Here is a 24,476-nt window from a genome sequence, read left to right as displayed (position 1 = left end):
GTTCCATTGTTCGCAAAGGAAGCACACTCTACGAGAGCGACCATGTTTCTGATGCGGCTGTGCATTGAGATGGCCAATAGACATGCGAGCGAAGTGATTTCTCCAGACAAGCATGACACTGCGCAGCTAGGAATACATTATGTAGTCATAATGGGATTCTGTAATGCATGCAATGCGCGGCATGGAATGCATTATGTCACTGTAGTTGCCCAGCTCTGTTGTGTTTTCGTTATTTGATTACCCTAATGAGCTGACTGTACTAGTGCGACGAATTAGACACCCGAATGGGCTACAGCAGCCACGCGTTTCCTTCCAGCTTAAAGTGCCTTGAAGTGCCAACACGGCAGGAAAACAAGCATTTTCTAAGCTGTTGGTGAAGTAATATCACTAGTTTTTAAGTCGGTATGTAGTCCAGAAGGTACATTTCAAAACAACTCACTTCACATGCAAATAATCTCGCCGTACAAGACACACGGGAGATGGGTAAAAGAATATTGCAAAATGCCATATACCTTAACAAAATACAACCTCACACTCAGGAAAGGCGCAAACGATTGCTAAAACACTTCTGGCCTGCAGTACCAATTTTGTCTGGAAAGCCGACGGGATAAAAAAAAATCGCTTCACCTTGCACTCGGCCGCGCAACGCTTGAAACAGCGAAGCTGGACGATCGTAGCCCAGAATTTTCCGGAAGTGCGCGTGAACTTTTCATCTTATTACTCATGATGCTGATAATTTCTTTTCGAGCGTCTCGCACTTACAACCGTCACTGCGCTTTGCATAGCGCAGCTTGCAACACCGACACCACGTTCGAATGCCGACACCACGTTCCACCGCGTTGCAATGCCGACAACGCGTTCCAGCAGACCCTCTCCATGAATGCGTCTCTCTCCCTCTCGCTCTCGTAGTGTGCAAAACCTCTTCTTCACCTCGCAGAGCACGAGCGTGCGAACGCGCTGCTGTGGACGAAGACGACGACGCTCGAACGCAATCATGGGCGCTATAACGTTAAATGATTCCAAAACTGTTTTCATTCCAATTTCTGCAATCAGTCTCCACGATTGGTCAAAACATTTTCGGGCCACTCCCAACTTCACTTGTCTGTCACGCAACGTCATGAAAACCGCGATAGCTCCCCATATGATATAACATGTACACACTGATTATGCATGATTAAACCGCACAAAAGAAAAATAATCATTCCTGATTCGACACCTTTTCACCATTAGCCCTCTGCTATCGGTCCAATGTTTTCTGGCTACGCCCACTTAGCCTGTCTGTCACGCGACCACACAAAACCGCGAAAACTGAACACGTCAAAGTGACGTGTAGGCGAAAAAATGCATTAATATGCCGAACAAAACTGAAGATTTTTCTGAATAGCCACAGACTGCCCCGTTCCGAAAGGAACAGAAGATGGCTGCCCGCCGATCGCTCAGGCCCTCTTTACTCACACCTGACGGTGAGCATGTATTTATTTGTGCATGATAAACCTTTTTGCGTGGCAGTAAAACGTTATCGATCCCTTTCGGCATGCATACGACATCGCTCTACCAACTCTTCCTTGCTGAGGATGCGTTTTAGCGGCATTCTTATCCTTCCGTTACACGCCGCCGAAATTTTCGACCAGCCACCGCAAGCTAAGTAAGGCGAAGCGGACCAATCGGAGAAGCCGGCACCACCCTCTTCATGTGGTTATCTATTTTCACTGTCTGGCTCGGCCCCATCGAAACTCTCTCGCCTAGAGCGTGCTCCTCGCCTCTTGCCAGCCAATTAGATAAGAAAAACCGCTGAGTGTTGAAAATGTTATTGGTTTGGAAAGCGAACAAAGGTGACCTCCTATAAACGAGGAGAGTGTTTCAGTGGGTTGTTCAGACAACGCTGGGGGTCACCACCCGATGCTTGCGTCGGTGGTTACTTAAATTTGACGTCAGGAGTTTGGAATCATTTTACATTATAGCGTCCTATATTGCTACATGCGCGTGGTATTTGATTGCTTGAGCGAGGCGCGCGGGCACCATCACTCGAGAATAGAGGAAGAAAGAACTGGGCTCGCGCTGTTAATCTAACCAGTCAGCGCTGCAACCGCTGTTGTAAATATAACCTGTAAGTAGTTGCTCGTCTTACTGACCCGTCCTTCGCGTAACATTGTGTTGGAGGTGGAACGTTGCCCATCCTCGCCACGGAGCTCCGAAGCGGCCGCACCGTCGACCCACTCAGCCATGGCTTCCGATGAAACCACCCAGTCGCCATCTACACCTGCGGCGCCAACCACAACGTACGTTACGGTTCCTAGTCTCCATGATCCTGGGACTTTCTCCGCCCAAAATGGCATTGACGTCGACGACTGGCTCAGCATGTATGCGCGTGTTAGCCAAAGCCACCACTCGGACCCTACCATCATGCTTGCCAATGTGGTCTTTTATCTTGACGGGACACCGCGTGTCTGGTTTCGCACCCATGAGGTCGAGCTCTCCAGCTGGGGCATTTTCAAACAGAGGCTTCGTGACCTATTTGGCAACCCGTCAGGTGGCCAACAGGCTGTATCAGCTGTCCCTCTATTGCGCTACAGGATAAAGAAATCCTGTACCTGAATGGTTAACATGTTCTGGTTTTTTGGTTCTTTTTGCGTTGTGTGTGGCCACGTGTGTGTATAAATCTGCTCTGTGATGTGGAAAAAACCTTAGTTGTGAGTCGGCGCTTGTGTTCGTGTGTTCTTTCGTCTGTCGTCTTCCTTGTTGCGCCGTTCTGAAGCCATGCGGGAAAAGAGCTTGCCACCCGTGTCCAGTCATCGACCGAATCGTACACGCTTAGCACGGTAACGTTTACTAAAGGGGTATATTGTTACAAAATTTGTGCACCTATAAAGAAAAGTTACATATTAACTTTTATTGAAGTAACCTTTAATAAAGGGCATAGTCTCAGAAATTTGTAACCTATAAGTTGGAAATAAAATTGTATCCTTTAATCAAGTAACCTTTAATAAAGGGGCATATTCTCACGATTTTGTGCACCTATAAAAAAAAGACTACGTGTACCTATACCAAAGGTTACTACAGTAACCTTTAGTATAAGTACACGTAGCCTTTTTGTATGTAACCTTTATTGTAGACATACAGTCTTGCAAGGCTTCACACGTGCGTCCTTCTGCGCATGTCCATGAATTTAGGACATTGATTCTTCGGCCAACCGCCAAACTTCACCGCAATACACTAGCTTAACTCTCTGAGCAGAACTTCATACAAATTCTACTTCAAATGACCGGCCGAATTTCTACAACTTTCGGTTGCCAACGTCAGGAGGATACTCGCTTCTGAAAATATAGGTATTTAAGGCACTTAGTCATAACTCCTCTGCTCCGCTATATTAGCGCTTTGGTCAAGGTTAAAGCACTGCTATAACTCAGCAGGGAAATTAAGACTAAGTGTCGTAAAAGCTTATGTTATCCGAAAAAGGTATCCTTTCGACGTAGCTAACGGAAAGTTGTTGAATTTCGGCGGATCTTCCGAAATACAATTTTTCTGAAAATGCTCAGTGAGTTACGCTAGTGCCCTGCAGTGAAGTTCAATGGATGGCCGAAGGAGCAATGTACAAAATTCATGTGCATGCGCAGAAGGACGCGCGGGTGAGAACGTGCAAGACTGGATGCCTATACGAAAGATTACAAAAAAGGTTCCTAAAATGGCCGCAGGTGTTATGCCCCAATTTATTGGACATGACTCATTGTCCAAAACTAAAAAAATATTCAGGTCTTAAGACAAAATGACATTTTATTGCTGTGAAAACTTCATAGCGGCGACAGACAGCATTTGCACGATAGACAATACATTTGGGGACAAAGTTTTACTAATTAGCTATTTTCATTTCTTTCGGGGCAATGTAATTGCATATTGAAGGCAGGTAGTACTGAAAGCATACCGATTTGCCATGATTGTGCCTGGCACCAATTTCGAGAAATTGAATCTGCAATGGAGTGCGTTGGCGTTTCAGTTATTCTTTCTGCACAACCTGCAGCAAAATTCTGTAAATATCTCAGCTGGAACAGCAATGCATTTTATGGCATGTTCGCAGTATGTGTTTTTGAGACAATTCTGTGGCAGATTGCTTGCAGCAACCGGATATGGAGTGCCAATTGACCAGCTCTGCCGTTAACCACGATTGTTTATTTACATGCTAATGAGTCAAACATTGGTAATATTCGTACTAATGATGATTATTCGAGTTTACTGGCACAATTTCTACTAATGATTATTGCTGAAATTCTGTTGCGATGACTATAAAACTTGTTCAGCAGAAATCAATATTTCGTCTCAAATTCTCGTTTGTAATATTCATGGACAGACTGTTTAACAACGTGTAAACCTTTGCCACCTGGCTATTTTACAGCGCAGGTCATTTACCCAAGACAGCTTACAGGAATTAGTATAAAATGCACGATGCATCAAGACAGTTGTACCTTTTCAAATAAGCTGGCACATACTTGGTAATTTTGCATGAAATGCGCAAACACAAAAAAAATTGTTGAAATACACAGTATGTTGCCTTTGTATAGGTGAATGCATCGTATACAGGTTCGTCCCACAGCATATTTCTTTGCTGCGGGCCATGTTAAAAGTTTTTTGCAAAAAGTATCATGTGATCCCATGATAGTGAGATTTCTAATCATTATATCTTGCACAAGTGGAAACACATCTGAAAAGGCGGTGGATTTCAGAATGAATACGCATTTCTGCATGCAGCATTTCAGTATCGAAAAAAAGCACCCACATTCTCGAAATGATGTGAGTAGCAGCTATGAGAAGGAAAGCTGACACAAAACATTTAGTGAAAATGTCATGATTACTTTAATTTGAGGGAAACTGAGACATCCACCCAAATGTAGCAATTTGCTACAATTGAAACCCAACCGGGTTCCTCGAAAGAAAGCCTCGCAGTTGAAGAAAAATTCGTCCTGGTCCGGGACTCGAACCCGGGACCACCCGCCTTTCCGGGGCAGCCGCTCTACCATCTGAGCTAACCAGGCGGCTAGCAGATGGCAGGGCGAAGTCGAATTTGTCGAAAACTCGAAGCAAAGGCAAGTATATGACGTAATAGTTCAGCGGAAATCCGCTAGGTGGCGATAAGTAATTAGAGGGAAACTGAGACATCCACCCAAATGTAGCAATTTGCTACAATGGAAACCCAACCAGGTTCCTCGAAAGAAAGCCTCGCAGTTGAAGAAAAATTCGTCCTGGTCCGGGACTCGAACCCGGGACCACCGCCTTTCTGGGGCAGCCGCTCTACCATCTGAGCTAACCAGGCGGCTAGCAGATGGCAGGGCGAACTCGAATTTGTCGACAACTCGAAGCAAAGGCAAGTATATGACGTAACAGTTCAGCGGAAATCCGCTAGGTGGAGATAAGTAATTAGAGGGACACTGAGACATCCACCCAAATGTAGCAATTTGCTACAATGGAAACACAACCTGGTTCCTCGAAAGAAAGCCTCGCAGTTGAAGAAAAATTCGTCCTGGTTCGGGACATTTCTCTTTTAGGAGCTTCGCCCCTAAAAGAGAAATGTTGAAGGTTCTTGTACAATATGTTCAAATACAAATACATATAAGTTTTAGAATTCCACGAGGAGGACGATCTCATCCTTGTTGCGAGCACAATCATGTCTCTTTGGTGCTAGTATGTCAGTTGCTAATTCTCCGATCTCCTTGCTGTGTCGTGGAGCCTACGATGACAGAAAAGTAATCTTACAATATCATAGTTACTTGTTAGCGTCACCCTGCAAACAACAGCTATTAACATGTAATGAAATAGACATAAATAAACCACAAACAGATGAAAAACTACTACAGAACAATTAATTAAACAAGCCTAAGGTGAATATACTCTTCTGTCTAGGAAATGTCGGTAACAATAAAAATTAGAATAAAAAACTGAACGAAAATGAATTCTCAAGTCAGTTCGTACTCCCCTCCAGTACAAGTACAAAAGACAACACCGCAATAATGTGACACTTTAACAGTAAAACGCAATATCAAGTGATTACAAACTGAATATAAGCACAAAACACCAGTTCCCTGCATGAGGTCAATGTTGTGCGTCCGCACAAAAGTGCAACATAAACTTCAGATTTATGAATAACCAACACGGTGACTGATAGTGATAAATATATTAAAACAACAGTGTTTATGAAGCGAGCAAGTAGTTCACTTAAATAAAACTGAACAGTGCGAGCATGAGCATGAATTGACGGTGACATTTACGACAGACACAGACCAGCAAATAAATAGTTGAACAGGAAGCATTGCTTACCTAGGTCACATTTATTGCTGTCTTCGGCATTCATTACAGCAGTCACAACACAAACGATGTTCACCACTCTCAGGTAAGCGAAGAACTTTTACCGTTGGCCATCGGCAATGCGTCTCGTTGCAGCGGCCACTCAGCACGCCAAACATGCCCCAGCTCCACGCCCGGCGTCATGGCTTCTCTTCAGCGGCGCGCGCGCCTTTAGGATTATCTTTAGTAACTGTACCACCCGTCACGAGTGACTCACACACACACAAGACGCTTGGTAAGCGCACGCCACCAAATCGGAGAACGTAAAAATGTGGTTAAAGCATTGAAACAAAGCGCGACACGACCGTTTCAAAACGACACCACCGGCGATACTCTTCCCGGCATGCATCGCGAGAGCTGCGCAATGCAGAGGAGATATGACAGCGCTGATGTTTGGCTGAAGCTGAAACGCGTTTGATTACGCCACGCATCTAGCGCAACTAAAGATAATAATGAAACTACAGTTCCATCAAAGTATCACAGGACCATATATATTATTACGATAACATCGAAAGATGTTGAAGAGACGAGCCGCCGCGCGAAAGACGACGAAGTGTGTCTGTGCTCTTGGTGCGAGCGATTGTGGGCCTGGCTGTCTGGCTTCTGTGTAAATAGCCTGTAACTAGCCTCTTTCGTCTGTGTCCCTTCACACGTAACATTCTGGTGGAGGTGCTGGGTAAAGACATCATTGAGCCTTCTTCGAGTCCCTGGTCGTCACCTGTGGTGTTGGTTAAGAAGAAGGACGGCACGTGGCGCTTCTGTGTAGACTACCGCCATTTGAACAAAATTACTAAGAAGGACGTCTACCCGCTCCCACGAATCGACGACGCCCTTGACTGCCTTCACGGTTCCAGCTATTTCTCTTGTATTGATCTTCGCTCTGGATACTGGCAGATTGCTGTCGACGACATGGACAGAGAAAAAACCGCGTTCGTAACACCTGATGGCCTATACCAATTTAAAGTAATGCCGTTTGGATTATGCAATGCCCCGGCCACCTTTGAGCGTATGATGGACTCCTTGCTCCAAGGTTTTAAATGGTCCACATGTCTCTGTTACCTCGACGACGTCATCGTCTTCTCGCCAACGTTCGACTCTCACCTTGAGCGTCTAACAGCTATATTTGATGTATTTCGAAAGGCGAAGCTGCAACTCAACTCGTCCAAATGTCGTTTGGACGAGTTGCCGCTCGTCGGCAACTCGTACGCTACAAATGTCCGTCAACAAATGCCGCCAAATTACTGTTCTGGGCCATCTCGTCGACGCTTCCGGAGTGCAGCCTGATCCCGACAAAACTCGCGCCGTCCGAGACTTTCCGGTTCCGAAGACAGCCGCAGACGTTCGCAGTTTTGTTGGGCTATGCTCGTACTTTCGTCGTTTTGTTCAGGATTTCGCGGCAATTGCTAGACCCCTCACTAATCTTTTGAAGGAAGGCGTACAATTTTCGTGGGGTACTTCAGAAGCCACCGCCTTCTCTCGTCTCGTCACTCTTCTCACCTCACCGCCCATTCTCGCTCACTTCGACCCTGATGCCCATACAGAATTGCGTACAGATGCCAGCGGTCATGGTGTAGGTGCCGTCTTAGCCCAGCGTCAGCGTGGCCAGGATCGCGTTATTGCTTACGCAAGCCGCCTCCTATCACCATCGGAGCGCAACTATTCCATTACGGAAAGAGAATGCCTTGCTGTTGTCTGGGCAGTTGCGAAGTTCCGCCCTTACCTTTACGGTCGCCCTTTCTCTGTCGTCACTGACCATCATGCTCTCTGCTGGCTCTCATCGCTCAAAGATCCTACAGGCCGGCTTGGTCGATGGGCTTTGAGGCTACAAGAATTTTCATATTCCGTGGTGTACAAGTCTGGCCGCCTGCACCAAGACGCTGACAGCTTGTCGCGTTACCCTGTTGACGACTCTGACTGCTCCAATACTGACAGTGCTGCTTCCGTTTTCTCAGTATCCCAGCTCCTTCATTTCGCCGACGAGCAACGTCGTGATGCCTACACCAGAGCACTCATCGACCGTTTGGAACACTCTCCGGCCGATACTACTCTATGCCTCTTCGTACTCCGCGACGGTACTCTATACCGTCGTAACCTTCATCCGGACGGCTCCGAGTTCCTACTTGTTGTCCCTAAACACCTCCGCTCAACCGTTCTAGAAGAGCTTCACGACGCCCCAACGGCAGGGCACCTCGGCGTCTCTCGAACCTATGACCGAGTACGTCGCCGTTTTTTCTGGCCGGGCCTTGCCCGTTCCGTACGGCGTTACGTCGCTGCTTGTGAACTTTGCCAACGACGCAAGAAGCCTTCCCAGCTCCCCGCTGGTTACCTGCAGCCACTCGACATCCCTGCCGAGCCCTTTCATCGTGTTGGCTTAGACCTTCTCGGCCCCTTTCCGGAATCTACATCAGGAAATAAGTGGATAGCCGTCGCTGCGGACTACACGACCCGCTACGCCGTAACACGCGCTCTTCCGACCAGTTGCGCTACTGACGTCGCGGACTTCCTCCTCCACGATATCATTTTGATGCATGGTGCTCCGCGTCAAATGCTCACCGACCGTGGCCGTACGTTCTTGTCCAAAGTCATTGACGACATCATGCGTGCCTGCTCAATACAGCACAAAATTACCACCTCCTACCACCCACAAACGAACGGCCTCACTGAGCGTTTGAACCGCACGCTTACAGACATGCTATCGAAGTACGTTTCCGCCGACCACCGCGACTGGGACCTCGCTCTACCTTACATTACCTTTGCATACAACTCTTCCCGTCTCGAAACTGCTGGCTTTTCCCCGTTTTACCTATTGTATGGCCGCGAACCGACGCTACCACTAGACAGTGTGCTTCCGTTCCCCACAGCTTCAACTAGCGATTATGCCTGTGATGCAATCGCCCGTGCTGACCATGCTCGCCAACTTGCGCGTGCTCATCTGCAAGTGTCTCAAGAAAAACAGAAACAACGCTACGACCTCCGTCACCGTGATGTGCATTTTGCGCCCGGCACCCTCGTGTTGCTTTGGTCACCATCGCGTAAAGTTGGCCTTTGTGAAAAACTGCTCTCCTGTTACACAGGCCCATATCGCGTGCTCCGCCAAGTGACCGATGTCACCTACGAAATCGTTCTAGCCACGCCCACTACGTCCTCCGCTGTGACCACCAGTGATATTGTCCACGTCGCCCGGCTCAAACCCTACACCTCTCCAAGCACCTTGGATATTTAACAGCACCGTGACGGCGCTTTTGCCGCCGGGGGGGTAGTATTACGATAACATCGAAAGATGTTGAAGAGACGAGCCGCCGCGCGAAAGACGACGAAGTGTGTCTGTGCTCTTGGTGCGAGCGATTGTGGGCCTGGCTGTCTGGCTTCTGTGTAAATAGCCTGTAAATAGCCTCTTTCGTCTGTGTCCTTTCACACGTAACAATATCAAGAACCTAAAATTCTAATGCTTCAGGATGTTGTTGTTTGTTTGTATTTGTATCTTTTCTCCCTGCTAATTTGGCCGGCCGCCATTGTGGCCTCCCACCGTGAGCGCACGTTCGTCTCTCTACGAGACCTTACTGGAGCGGCTGTCGCCCGCTGTCATGTGAATGAAACGGCGTCTTTTTCGCGTGTTAGTGAGCGGGCCAAATTGGTGCGTGTTTGGCGTTCTCTAATGAACCTAAAGCTTGCTGTAATTTAGGAACCACTCCCTCTAATACGTCAAAAGTACAAAAAAAGAAAGAAAGAAGAAAAAGAAAGCGTGGTGGCAAAACATTCAGTTGCAGTGTACAAGTAAGTCTGATTTCGAGGCATCTTTCTCGCCCTGCAGATTAGTTATTCGACCTGCTCAACGCTTTGATTTTTTCAGTCGTCGAGCTTTTACAGTACTCTAGCGTGCGCCCACGTGCGACCTTCAGTGTGCGCCCGCTGTTAGTGGGTGTCGCGTTTCAGGAAAATATAAAACAAACGCAAATATAGCGATCATTAATACACAAGAAATTAATAAAAAAATATTGGGTACAAATATACATTCAATCACCATAATTTATCCGCTTTTTGTTTTTGTGCAGGTACACAAGTTTATGTTTTATACCACAGCCTAAAATGCCTGCAGCGGTAGCGGGGGGCTTTCCATCACATTCAACAGTAGTGGTGATTCATGCCACAACATCGTTTGCCACAATATTCTCCGATGTATGTTCACTGTTTCTGTGGCTTCCTTTTAGATTATAATACACGTATGCAGTAGCCGGGTGGCGCGGGGTCTCCCCTGCGTCTTCTCTGGACCTCAATAAAGTTATTTCACTCACTCACTCACGTATGCAGTAGAGATCAGTGACGAATGAATTGCTGCTGGCACTCTTGAGCATACGCTCGTGCAAGCTTAATTTTTTTTTACATTGCGAAGCCAAAGATCCCCACTGGTTTCAATAAAACATTAATTTAGTCCAACCTGCCTCATTCCCTCGGCCGCACAACATATCTTATAGGTTAGTCCTGGCTAAAAACACCACATCAGGATCGCAATACGGCACAATAATAAGTAAACTTTCAATCCATACAGTAGGTCCCCTAAGCCACGATTCCAACTCGTTTAGAGGTTACATTCTAAAGGTTACGAGACATTTGGCGTTGCAGTAACTTTTAAAATATACGCTTCGGCACATGTAACCTCTATCCGCGACGGAAATTCACGAAAACACAAAGATCAAGATTTTTTTAGTCACCGAGTAACCTTTATGTTATAAGTTACTCGCACTTATAGGTTAACATAAACGTTACCGTGCTAATAGTGTATGTCTCCTACAAACAGAAAGTGCTCGCGTTTTTGCCAGAAAGTCGATGCGCTAATGACCGAGGTTGAAAAAGTGGGCCATATCCTAAAAGGCATCGCGGACGACGCCTTCAATTTGCTCGTCTATAACGACGTTACTACTCTCAACGCTATCGTCAAAGAATTCCGCCGCTTCGAGGTAGCCAAAAGTCGCCGCGTCGTGCCATAGTTTTCCCGGATCCCAAACACCCCTGCCACGTCCTCTTGCTCCGCTCTTCCTGCCACACGACCACTTCAAGAGAACGTCACGCGTATCGTTCGCCGTGAGAATGAAGCGGCGAGTCCGGCCCCCCTTCATCCACGACCCCTAGACGGTACCCTTGACCAAGCGGCCCCCACTATTTCTGTTATTCAAGCAGTTGTGCGGCATGAAATTGCAAACCATGGCATCCCTACCGCCTGCTCTGTCGCCCGACCTAATTCGGCACCCATTTCCATGTCCACAACCTATAATGACCAGTATTTTGCTTCCAGACCACGCAATCCTGCTGAACGGCGAACCCCGGATGACAAACCGATCTGCTTCCGCTGCCACCGAGTTGGTCATGTATCCCGGCACTGCAGCACCACCTGGATGCCGCCGTACTGGAGCTCATTCCCTGCTCCTCGCCCATACGCCGACGCTGGCCGTTACTGACCTCGCCGTCTGTACCCTACTTCTGATGCCCCTGACTGCAGCTCCTCCGTGCGATCGCCATTGCCTTAACGCCGCGTCGCTCCCCGTCACCTCAACCTCGCCGCTTTTCCTCGCCAAACAGCCGGACTGAGAACTAGGCCATGCAGCTTTTGGAGGTAGTGCACTGTAAACACAAATTAGCCCATATGGGCGTTTTAACAGCCGACATGCCCTATTTCCTCCCAAGCTCAAAACAGGTACTCCCACGAGATGGAGTAAAACAAGCTAGAACCTTTATTTTACCCTCGACTTCATTAAGATGAACATTAAGGGGATGTTGCGGTAGTAAAATGGGGGTTTAAAAAAAATAACTGGCGTTGGGTAGATAGGGAGTGCTGAATACGCCCATATCTAACCGGAGCCAAACAGCTAAATGAGCAACTCAGCCGCCAGGTGCCGCCTTCCATGACCAACATGGCTCGAGCGACCACCCCGAGCGACAATTTCAGTAGAATTGCTGCACTCAGATTCGAAATATCCCGCGCAATGTGCGTCCGCGCTGTTTTTCTGTTTGGAGTAGCCGCGCTAGCGCTGCAGGCGCTGCAGAGAATGCCGCGCCAAACCCTAAACCATCCAAGCGCCGTGCCGACGGGTCTTCGGAGTGCGCGCGCTCGAAGCGACCAAGCGGCAGCTATTACCACCAGCGTCGGCGCATTGTTCTGCCGTCGTTGGTGTCTCCCGCAGTTTTGAACAGCCAAGACTCCACGGTAAGTTATTTTCAACGACCGCTGCACGTTCTGTGTATGCATATGTGTTCAGAGGTGCTGATACGAGTTATTGAAGGCCTCAGTGCAACAGTTGGCCGTCCCGAACCATTTTGCAAACTTTGCCTTGCACGATCACCGTGTTTGTGCGAGCTTTGTCGTATTCGAGGCGAGTGCTTAGAGTGGAGCGAGAGTACTTAGAGAAAACATGATTTTAGATGATGAGGAACTTTGCTATGTCTTTGAGGTCTGTTAATTGGATGGCTGTGAGCGTTCTTGATGTTTCCCCAAGCGCAAGCTACTACCGGAGAAGTTATGTGCAGTGCGGGGTGAGCTAAGCCGCCAAGCTTCGCCGCCTAACCGCGGCCTTAAAATGTGTCAACTCGTTACTGCGATGCGCGTGTGTCCGGGTTTCGGCGCTTCTTTGTGCGCGATATCTGCTAGCTGCCTCGTACGTGCCGCCAATCCCCTCCTACGGTTGTGTGCAGTAGGTCGCTTACTAAGCGCGCACTGTGTAGATTTGCCGGTACGCTCCGGGCCAGCGTCTGTCTCTTTGCGCCCACGCCGCTGATTGTGCAGGCAGTGCGCAATTGCTGCGCGTAGCCACGCAGCTTGGTGAGCCAGCACCCGTCGACTTTAGTCTTGAAGAAACTCTTTAGATTACCGTTCACATTACCGGATACGCCGTCACTCGAACCTTGGCGGGCAGAAAACGATGCGTTTGGCTTGACCAAACATTAATTTACGCGACAGCGTTGGCGGTGATAGGTCACGGGAACGTAGCGCGGTGGCTGTGTTATTTGCTGATGTAGTGACTACGCCTCCCATGCAAGCACTATGCGATATCTATATAGTCAGCGATTGTACACTGTTATTATTCGACTGCCCGCTCTGTGCACTGGACGCCTTGACTTGTTTAATGTTTGTTTTGCTGCTGCACCATTGCGTACAAATCAGTTTTTATTTCTAGATACCGAATTCATACAAAGTCGCCCTTTCAAACTCAGGATCTTATCACACTTGACAGTGTGATCGTACTGTGCACGAGTAATATTAACACAATTCCTGTTGCTGCTAAAAAAAAAGAATGGCTGGCTGATCAACCCAAATCTGAGAAAAATGTGCTTTAGGTCCGCCATTGTCTATTGTAAAAAGAGATACTACCTTGGTATTCAATGTCAGTGACACTCATTAATTATGCATCCTCTTGACCGAAATAATTATCTGGGAAGCCATTCAGTTTATGTGATCAGTAAACATTTAATGGCTTAAGTGCATAGGGGCATGAGTTGGGTAACGGCTTTAGTTGTAAGGAGTAAAGCCTGTTAAAATATAAGATTGTGGCAAGCATAGTTTACGAATAATGTAAGCTGAACAACATACAAAACTCGGCGTAGCAGCGGAAGTAACCCCATATTAACTTGCGGCCAGCTGTTGTGTGCTCTATGTAACATCGCTGTGTCTAATTTTTCACTTGTGTTTCAAGACTGCAGTCGTTTCATTGCCAGCTGTGAGGATGAAGCAGCTTCATAGCCGGACATCAGACGCCTTCCAAGTTCCCCTATTAAGCAACAGAGGCCTAGGTATGCTCTTACCTAGTTTTTTTACCCTGTATCGTTTACCTGCAATGGCTAGTTTTGTGGCTTCAGTTAGAGGGAATGCTGTGACACCTGTTCCATGGGGCAGAACACATATATAGGCATGTGTGTTCCAGTAAGAAAAAAAAATACTGAAGGAGACCAACATGACGTATTTCAGGACAAATGTATCATGTAAATTACTATGTGACAAATAGAAAAAAAAACGACAAGACTTGGTGCAGAGTGTGCAGATGTGTGTATCAGAATAACGACGAAAACCTTGTGCAAATTTTAAAAAATATTCACTAGGTTGTTTTGTGTGGCATTATTATCATTGTTATCTATGACACTATTGCAAAACTGTGCTCTCTAGTATTGCGTGGTTAAAAACACAGTTCAAGTACATCATTTGCCTTCACCGTCGTATTCATAGAACATATGCATATAAACAGAGTGGAATTCTTAAAAAGTTGCTTTGCTTCACCGACCCTAATTTTAGGTCCTTCTCAAGTTTTCCCATCTATTTAAAAAAAGTATCATGAACACTTTCCCGGGTTTACAGGCAGCTTAAGCACATTGTGCCAGATTGTGAAGAAGCCAAAGAGGTCCCAGTGTCTATAGTGGTGTCTGGTAAATGCAAGTTTCTTGATTGATGCTTTATGCTTAGTACCAATTGGATTAAGTCATGATTTTAGCAAAATTTTTGTTTTCCAGGCAAATGTCATTTGATGTGTGTCCAAAGAACCACACTTTTTAATACAGTTGCTCATTCTCTAAGTCCACTGCTTGGTATTATGAAATGCATGTACCTTGTAAGCATAGTGTTCGGCCTTCAGCTTAAGGTAGTATTGGCACGCTTGCATGCACATAAAGTAGCATTAATACAAATGTGAAAACAGAAGTGATAACATGGACACATCTATGTATAAACATTTTCACATGAGCGCAATCCTTAGGAAAGTAAGTAAAAATATATTAATGTGCTTATATGATAAACAGTGCGGATGTTTCAGGAGCCCATGGCCTTTTACCGTCATATACAATTACAATTCGTAATTTAGGATTATAAAACTATTTGCCTTATTTGTGTCCAACTGCTCTAAATTTGAAAATTCTCGTTGATTGCATTAGGAAGTTTTTGGGAGTGTCTTGAGTCACTGCCAGAATTAAATTTGTAATTGGAGCCATCGTATGTGTGGTAACAAAAAAAACATTTTGGAACCAGTTGACTGTTATGCAGTATGCTAAGTGTGCATATTAGAACAGTAACTTATATTTTCATTGTAGACATGTATAAAGTGTGTATGTACACATTTTGAAGTCGTAGACTGTGCAGTTTTATTCAGATGTGTGATTGTGTGGATGTAGGTTTTTCTGTATAGCATTGTCTAGCATTTTTTAGCAGTACATTAAGGTGTGAAACAAAGAGAAAAATATTGTTCAAACAAAATGGTTGAAGTTTACTCTTAAGAGGCTTAAGCACATTTGGATGACTTTACACCATGTAGTAAAACAAGAATAGGAACTGAGCTGCTCGTCACAACCATATGGCACAAGAACAGAAGTGAAGTGGACCAAAGGACAACTCATTGCTGATGGGAGCTGTATTCACATCTGCATGATGCATGCAATCTTTTATTGAGGTAAAGCAACATCTCATCCTCCTGTTCACTTTGTTGCACATTTCTGTGTGTGTAATAAGTCTGGCCCTGTAAGCGTTAGCCAGTGCCACTCGTGGCCTTGGTGCTGGATGTAACACATCCTTCTAACTATAGGTGTCATGTATTATGTGAACCTAAGTTTTCTTGAATTCAAGTACCCCGCAAAAGCTGCACTTGAAACGATATGCTATATACGCCACCATTGCCACCATGAGTAGCACTGGCTGACAGTCCCATGGCCAGACATTGATTTACCTTGCTTAACTATTCTGCAAAACTGTTTTGCATGCAAATGTGGTAATTAGTATACATGCTAAACGCCTCACAGCATAAAATTTTTGATATGCATCTTACAATTCTTATTATTTTGTTTTAACTCAGGATGCCATTCTACCTGTGCTGCATTGTGTGGCTGACCACTCCAAGGTTCTCAGCAGAATCATTACACAGGTGTGTACCTTTGTGATTCTGAGTACGGGTATTTTTGTAGTTTACATTTGGTGTAATTGCACACATGTAATGAAAAACAGATTAAAATATGAGCTGACAGGCACTGTCTCCGAACTTTAGTTACAAAGGCAAATCTTTGTTAACAGTTGTCTTTATAGCAATACAAAATAATGTGCACATCAAAACACCAGTGTCTAACAAGTAACATCATTGTCGTGTAGAATAAACCAAAACATCATACGAAAACTTGTACTAAATTAGGGACTGTATTAAAATATGAGAAATACCATTTCTTAAGAGCAACAGTTTGTGTATTGGAGCCTTAAACTATTTCTCGGGTTACTCTGTCGCGTTTCTTGAACCCAAGTGATGTCTTTTTCTTCTGGTTAGTAATTTTACTCAGACCGCTGCATATTTTGGCGCAGTCGACGATCAATATCTGTGACCGCTTCAAGTGGCAAGCCGCGTTCCCCGTGACAAATACTGTGAACAGTACTGTTATTGCGGCAAAAGTGTCTACAGCTACTTCTGTGGAAGATCATGCGAACTGAATAACTTATATAAAAGCATCAGGTGACTCCGCTAAGAGCCTTTTATGCTCTACGCACCAGACTAAAATGCAAGATTTAGGTTATTTTGCAACCAAGACGCCCACATACAATGCTTAAAACATGAATAACGTGGCGAGTAGAGCACATTTGTACGTTACGAGAATTTCAGCGCAATAAAACACAAGGACGACACAAAGAAACGACCAGGACAAGCGCTGAACTTGCAACGGGTTTTATTGTAGCGAATTTCACATATATATGCACCATCCAACACAGTATGTGAGAAGGGCATAGAGAGGATGCCCAGCCTGCACCACCAAGGTATCGCAGGTAACCATCCAACACAGACGTCATTATCTGCACATGCGTAGAAATACCATCTCTTTTATCTGAGAGTTGTATCGATGGCACGCTAACACACCTTTCCTCTAGCCGGGCAATACGTTCTGCTTCAACAATTTCTCGAGTGAAGCGCGATTTGCTCTTCATAATGACAGACGTGTTATGTATGTCAGGTGAACAATCCTTACATGTTAAACATTGACAAGCCAGGAAACCTTGAGTCTTTCCCTTCATGCGAATTTTTCACATAGTCTGCATGCTCCCTAACACTTATCCTAAGATTGACGCATCTCCCAGTTGGCCAACATACACCTTTCAGCATCTTAGAGGGATTTCGTAGATTACACCTTCTGCACAATCAACAAAGGGTGGAGGGTGCCTATGCGTTGTGCCGCAGGCTTGCTCCTTTCTTACCTCTAGGTCGTTCATTGTGGAGAGCTTGGACAGCCTGTTAGGTGTGGTGAATACGACTTTTACATCGTACTTCTGGGCCACCTTTTTCAGGTTGTCTGAAAGCTTGTGTACATACGGTATCACAGCTACCTTCTACCTGCGCGGTGATACTGTATGTTCACAAGCTTTCACACAACCTGAAAAAGGTGGCCAAGCGGTACAACGTAAAAGTTGTATTCACCACAACTAACAGGCTGTCCAAGCTTTGCACAATGACCCACTTAGAGGTAAGAAAGCAGCAAGCCTGCGGCACAACGCATAGGCACCCTCCACCCTTTGTTGGTTGTGCAGAAGGTGTAGTCTACGAAATCTCTCTAAGATGCGGAAAGGTATATGTTGGCCAATCTGGGAGATGCATCAACGTTAGGCTAAGTGTTAGGGAGCATGGAAACTATGTGAAAGAGGCGCATGAAGAGAAAGACTTTCAAGGTTTCCTGGCTTGTCATTATTCAACATGTAACGATTGTTCACCTGACCTGCATAACACGTCTGTCATTATGAAAAGCAAATCGTGCTTCACTCGAGAAATTATTGAAGCAGAACATATTTCCCAGCTAGGGGGGGGGGGGGAAGGTGTGTTAGCATGCCATCGATAAAAGTCTCAGATAAAGATATGGTGTTTCTACGCATGCGCAGCTAATGATGTTTGTGTAATGAAATATTTGTGAAATTGGCTACAATAAAACTTGTAAGTTCAGCGCTTGTCCTGGTCGTTTCTTTGTGTCGTCCTTGGGTGGTATTGCGCTGCAGTTCTTGTAATAATGTGCTGTGGCTTTTTTTTCTTCTTTTTGAGTCTGTTGTTTAAAAGGTCATTTTCCTTTTTAGTGTGTTAGATAAAGTCAGTCACAGGAAGGTTGCGACTATATTTTGATTTCAGTAACCCTTTGTGTGACTTGATACAATTCCTTCACACGTTGCAACCAAGCTTATTTTTTAAATGTATGCCTTTCTTTCAGCATGGAAAAAAATCTTACATGAAACAAGGTCATAAGTACTGCTTATGCATTTGTACGATATTCCGACAGAAAGGTGAAAAGTAATAAATCTATGCTTTCATAAGTTTTCTACCTAATCTACAAAATTTCTTAATGGGAATGAGACAAATTCATTTGTTTGCACTAGCCTATAACAGAAACAATAAATTACAAACTTAGCCTTTAAGAGGGCCCTGAAAGGGGCCCTGTGGGGGGGGCAGTTGGTGTGCGCGTCCTCTTTTCTAGCGCAGCCATCGCCGCACATGGCTGTCGGTGCAGCTGAGCACATATGCAGACTGTGCACCTTGTTCTAGAGGTAATCTGCTGCGTGTGCAAAGAGTGGGCATGCTGACATGGCGTGGCATTATGTGCATTGTGTTCCCGCTTTGCGAGCACCACTATAACGTGACAAAAGCAGCATGTGGCCATTTGGTTATCCCAATTCTGGTGTAATAGCACCACGAAAAGTGAACGAAGATGTGCACACATGACAAAAGTCTCAGCTCTCACCTCAAGCTTTATAATCAAGAAGCAGACAATATATAATAACAAGTGGTGATATGATGCAATGTTATCTATGAAACTTTTTTTGTGCAGTGCAACTGATAGATGACTGATGCATTTGTCATTCTTTTTAAGTTTCAGAAGCCACAATTGCCTGGCATGTTGTCTGGTCACGAAGCGGGGCTGCAATGCGAGTTTTGTTGAACACAGTACTGCCGCCACATTAGTGTTTCACAATGCATGAGGGCAGGTTGTTTCACACAGATGAGTCATGCTCCCCCAATCACGCATTAATACAGCTTCCCATCTGTCCAATGTACGCACAACCTTTTGAGGACTCCAGACTGTACACAACACTTGTGGCCTAGTTTGCCAGATGCATATTATGCTGTAAGCCACAACCAACCTTCTTCATTTTTGACTTCTGCCTTTTTTGTCACAGCACAAAACCGTCATAACAAGGGCCTGGGAAAAAATGATTTGCACAACTGAATTAGGCATGACGATGGAATATAATGAACGAGATGAGCCAAGTAAAAAATGGTCGCAGTTGTTTCATATGCTTTTGTGCTTTTTCATGGGCAAAAGCGCATTTGGTCCCTATGGGCTAAATGCTTTTTTTCTGTAGGAAGGTTGTGACCAGATATTTGCTCTGATGTGAGAAAAAATACTGTGGCCAGGTAAACAATTTGGTTGTTGCGTGTGGCACGATACGAAGGAGGTGATGCACTGTGCAACAGAGGTTGTGTACAGTTGGCCATGGCCATCTTGTTATGCCTACATTGTGTAGACAGATATTGTATTAATTGGAGATTGGGGTGAATTGGGTTTGTGCCTAACAAATCTCATCCGCACATTGCAACATACTGCAAAAAGTGGGTTCATTTTTGTGTTACACAAAACTCGTTATAGCCTAAAATTATGGAACTTGGATATCATAACAAGCAGAACGGAATGCAGAACCAAAGAGACACAGACTGGATGGGCGCTAGTCTATATCTCTTCTTCGTGTTCGTGTTCCTTCCTGCTTGTTGTGATGTCCAAGTTCTGTTATCATAAACAAGCCCAAACTTCTGCATTAAACAGAACTTATGACCAGAGAGTACATAAGATAATTAAGCTTTGGCAGATTCACAATGCAAAGGACAAATGCATCGCTCATTCTCAGTTACTTTCGATGAAGAAATTGTTTTTGAATGAATGACGTCACTTCATAACACCACATGTTATTTGCGATTTCTGTTTTCTTATTAAAGCTAGAGTTGAGAATAGACACTTGTGTCCTGCTTGTCGTTGTCTTCGTTTACTTTCTGTGATGCCATTAAGCCAGAATAAATCCATGACATGAACTACCAGTTCATATAGCTCTACATTGTATGCAGTATGGCTGCTGGCCTGACTTTGACAAGTGCGAAGTAGCAGTAAAAACTTCAGAAGAGTAGAACTTTGGGCCAGTTGGTGATGCATATTAGAGTACGGTGAAGTGCAATAGATGGGACAATGTGAGGTGAGAAAGACGGGCGAAGCTCTACTGACAACTGTGAATGTTTATTGGAAAATTTTGCTCCACCAGGACAATGCATGCATGTGCCCAAGACACCCGAAACCAACAATAAACAGAGCAGGCACAAAAAAACAAGTAAATATGGCGAAAATTGCTAACATGTGCACAATCTATTCTTCAAACGTGATAATTGGGAAGCATGTGTACTCTGTCAACTGCGCACAACTGGCACAAGAGACATCAAAAATGAAACAGAAGTAGAACTAGCTTAGCTGTGGCTACCTGTGAATAGCGCTTCTTTGTTTAAAGTACCACCAAAGCCACGCTGATGCACGTATCAGATCCAGAATTGAAAATAATTTTCAATTAACACTGCTTCGAAAAGCTCGCATTCAAATTTTGTTTTTCCACGGCCTACAACTTCCACATTCTTCAACTACATATAGCAACCGCAACATTTGCAGTCCAAGGCAAGATCCAACCTCTTCTTATTTCAAACACCTGAAGGGCTGTCGCAGCCTGTCATTCAGGTACTGGCCAGTCTGTCCCAAGTAAACAGGACCGCTGCTTGAAGGAATTCTGCACATGACAGAAGTAGCGCATGGGACATACTGATACTCGTGGTTCGTGGTACAGTATTTTCTTACTCGACTACCCGTAACGCGTTTGCACAGTTGTGCCCACTTGCATGGTGCAGGAAACACAGGAACCACCCCATACTTCCCTGTGACTTTCATCAAGTTGTGTGAAACCTTATGCACATAAGCATTGCCCCCTTGAGGGGGTGGATGTGTTGCTGAGGTTTCACACAACTTAAGGAAAGTAGCAGGGAAGTATTGGTAGATCTTGTGTTTTTTGTGCCATGCAAGTTGGCACAATTGTGCAAATGCGTCGTGGGTAGTCAAATTAGGAAATACTGTATGACGAAACGTGAGTGTCAGTTTGCCCCATGCGCTAATTCTGTCGTGTACAGGATTCATTAAACTGTGGTCTTGTTTACTTGGGACAGACTGACGAGTGCCAGAGCGACAGGCTGCGACAGTACTTTAGGTGTTTGAATTAAGGAGAAATGTGGAATCTTGCCTTGCAGTGCAAAAGTGTGTTATTGTGGCTTTGGGGGCACTTTAACCAAAGAAGTGCGATTCATAGGTAGCCACAGCTCAGCTAGTTCTTCTATTTCTGTTTTCTCGTTTATTTCTCTTGGGCCCGTCGTGCGCAGTTGACAGCGTACACATCCTTCCCAATTACCATCCCATTCATAAGAGAGTGTGAATGCGTTGTTAGCGATCTTTGCCATATTTCTTTGTTTTTTGCACCTGCTCTGTTTGTTGCTGGTTTCGGGGTGTCGTGGGCGCATGTCCTGCTGCAGCGAAATTTTATAATAAACGTTCAGCTGTCAGTTGCGCTTGTCCCGTCTGTCTCGCCTCACCTTGTCCCGTCTATTGCACTTCACCATACTCTAATAGCAGTAAGAAGAGCAACCAACTAATTCGAGCAATAATCAAAGCCCACAGAATTGCCAAATTGAAGGAGAAATGTTTCAGTGTAGGACCTGTTTTGTGAACTGATAAGGAAATGGCATACTTGTTTGCAAACCAATGACCAGGTGCATTTTCCATGCACATACATTATTGTGTGTAACTACTTCCTGCTTCTTAGGTTTTTATGGCTTTTATCAAGCATTCCAGAGTACTTTACTGTTTGTCTGTTGTAAAATTAAATCAGTTGTCATTCAGCGTGGCGTGTCATTTTCTATAAGTCCTTACTTTGTCTTTGTACTTGGCGCTGGTCCCACCTAAATATGAATTTCCAAATAGCCTTTTTTTGAGATTATAAACACAATACTTTTAGTATGTATTTCATTACAAAAACTTTCTCAATTTTAGGAAGAAGTCCTGCTGACCCCAAGCATGGTGTGAAATGAAGAAATGGCACTCCACATCCATAGAGAGCTTGATTTCCCCTGTTCCATGCTTACTTGTTGGCATAGCCAGTCTGTTAGCTTAATTTTTGGTTCTTCCCTATTGAATGCTCAAGAAAGGCACCAAAACTGTCAGAAAAAAAATTTTGTGTTTGCAGACACTGCCATGCACAAAGCCCTTGACCTCATTGAATGTTTTTAAAAGAAAATGCAGCTTCTGTGTGCAGCAATAGGCTGAAAAAAACGAGGGCAAACAGGAAGGTTGCGACATTAGTGTTCAAGAGTTGGCCAACAAAAGTCACAAGCTGAAGCCAACATCTTTACAAGGGAACAAATGGATTTAGCCTGAGACATTCCTTGATCGACCAGCCAAGTCTCCTTGTCGAAACATGTGCTCAAGCCTGAGGCGTACATATCCCGTTCTACCACTCTCGATCAACAATACACCAATACAATCAGTAACTCGTGGCAAGGTCGTAAATTCACGTTCGAAGAGAATGTAGTGTGCACCCTGCAAGGTAGCATGAATAGTATGTTATTTACTTGAATGAAATGCAGATTTGCTTGCCAGTTATCTTACCCCATGTTATAATTAGAAAGCATGGTTCCTAAGAGAGAATCATGATTTGAAGTTCCAGCAGTTTTGCTCCTTTATGTAAGTTCACACTGTTACGGTTGCTACACGACCAGCCCTGTCTGCCACTGCATAGTAGTGTTCCGAGTACGCAGCCTAAGTCAATAGAAGAAGTAGGCTTTTTCCTCAGAAAATGTGCTGCTGCTTCACAGCTTGATGCAGACAAGTATTTTATATCTGGATGGTGACTGCAATAAGATGTGCTTTTTAAATAAGAGTGATTTGCTGTTTCAAGTGCAATTAAATGCAATTTCAAATGACCTCAGCTTGGGGGATCACACGATGGGAGGCCAATGTGAGGAGGATTTGATATTGTTACGTTTGATATATTACATTACATACTGTGACAATATCTTAGAACAAGGCACTTGAACATAAGAAAGCGCGACTTATTTCATCTAACGTTGCTACTGTTGGATATGATCAGGGAACGTTCTTATTCGTGACTCCATTTGCAACATGTTACAATGCTGGCTTAATATTTTGCACTGGGTAGGTGAAAAAACCACTGCTTGCACAATATTCAACTAAACAAGGTAGCCATGCTAAAGTGTCCATGCATGACACAACTCCTGCACTATTAGAAAGTAAATACACAGGGTGATCGTTTCTAAGTTTTATGGAATTTTTACTAGCAGAAGAAATCGAAACACATATTCAATTAGTTAACGAAAATTTCAGTAATTAAGTTAACTGATTAGTTTACAGCGCATATTGCAATTAACAAATATGGTAGCCAGAGAGCTTGCAAGACGCATCTTCTTGAAACGGATTTCCAGGATGACACCAGTTTCGAGATATTATTTCCAAAGTGTGGGACAAAATACATGGGCGTTCTAGTTACTTTTGTGCTTCAATGCAGAAGATAGCATTTTGTTAAGTTGATCAACAGTGCACTTTTGGGCAAGTTTGATGGCGTATATCTCCAAACTGGTGTCATTCTGGAAATTTATTCCAAGTGGATATGCATTGGAAACTCACCGCCTACAATTCGTAAATTGCAATATGGGCCGTAAAGTATTTAATTCAAAAGATAATTAGTGGATGTTTGTTAATTAGCTGAATATGTGCTACGATTTGTCGTGAAAGTAATGTCCGTGTCTCTGACTAATAAAACTAAGGACTAGAATTATGATATCTGCAACAGGTTATTTTTAAGAATTCTGTAAAACTGAAAAATGATCACCCTGTATATAGGGCACCCTGTTTGGAACTTTCAGAAATCTAGTCATATACAAAAAGACCAAGGATCAAATCCCGGCCATGGCGGCCGCATTTCGATGGGAGCGAAATACAAGAACACCTGTGTACTTAGATTTAAACATACATTAAAGAATCCCGGGTGGTCCAACTTAATCCAGAGTCCCTTCCAACGA

General features: G+C 44.6%; 1 long non-coding RNA gene and 1 other non-coding gene across 2 annotated transcripts; one reads left to right on the top strand and one right to left on the bottom strand.

The window, feature by feature from the left end:
* Positions 1–5,227: 5,227 nt before the first annotated feature.
* Trnas-aga (transfer RNA serine (anticodon AGA)) lies at positions 5,228–5,302 on the bottom strand. Its single transcript has one exon. It is a non-coding gene; the product is annotated as a tRNA-Ser (tRNA).
* A 6,902-nt stretch (positions 5,303–12,204) lies between these two features.
* On the top strand, positions 12,205–22,601 carry LOC119452566 (uncharacterized). The gene is made up of 4 exons (XR_005192020.2): positions 12,205–12,529; positions 14,013–14,109; positions 16,149–16,217; positions 22,432–22,601. It is a non-coding gene; the product is annotated as an uncharacterized LOC119452566 (long non-coding RNA).
* The last annotated feature ends 1,875 nt before the right edge of the window (positions 22,602–24,476 follow it).

The sequence above is a fragment of the Dermacentor silvarum genome, chromosome 5 (assembly GCF_013339745.2).
Source record: "Dermacentor silvarum isolate Dsil-2018 chromosome 5, BIME_Dsil_1.4, whole genome shotgun sequence".
Lineage (NCBI taxonomy): Eukaryota > Metazoa > Arthropoda > Arachnida > Ixodida > Ixodidae > Dermacentor > Dermacentor silvarum.
Note: the sequence above shows the minus strand (reverse complement) of the source record. Positions and strands in the feature narration are given on the sequence as shown.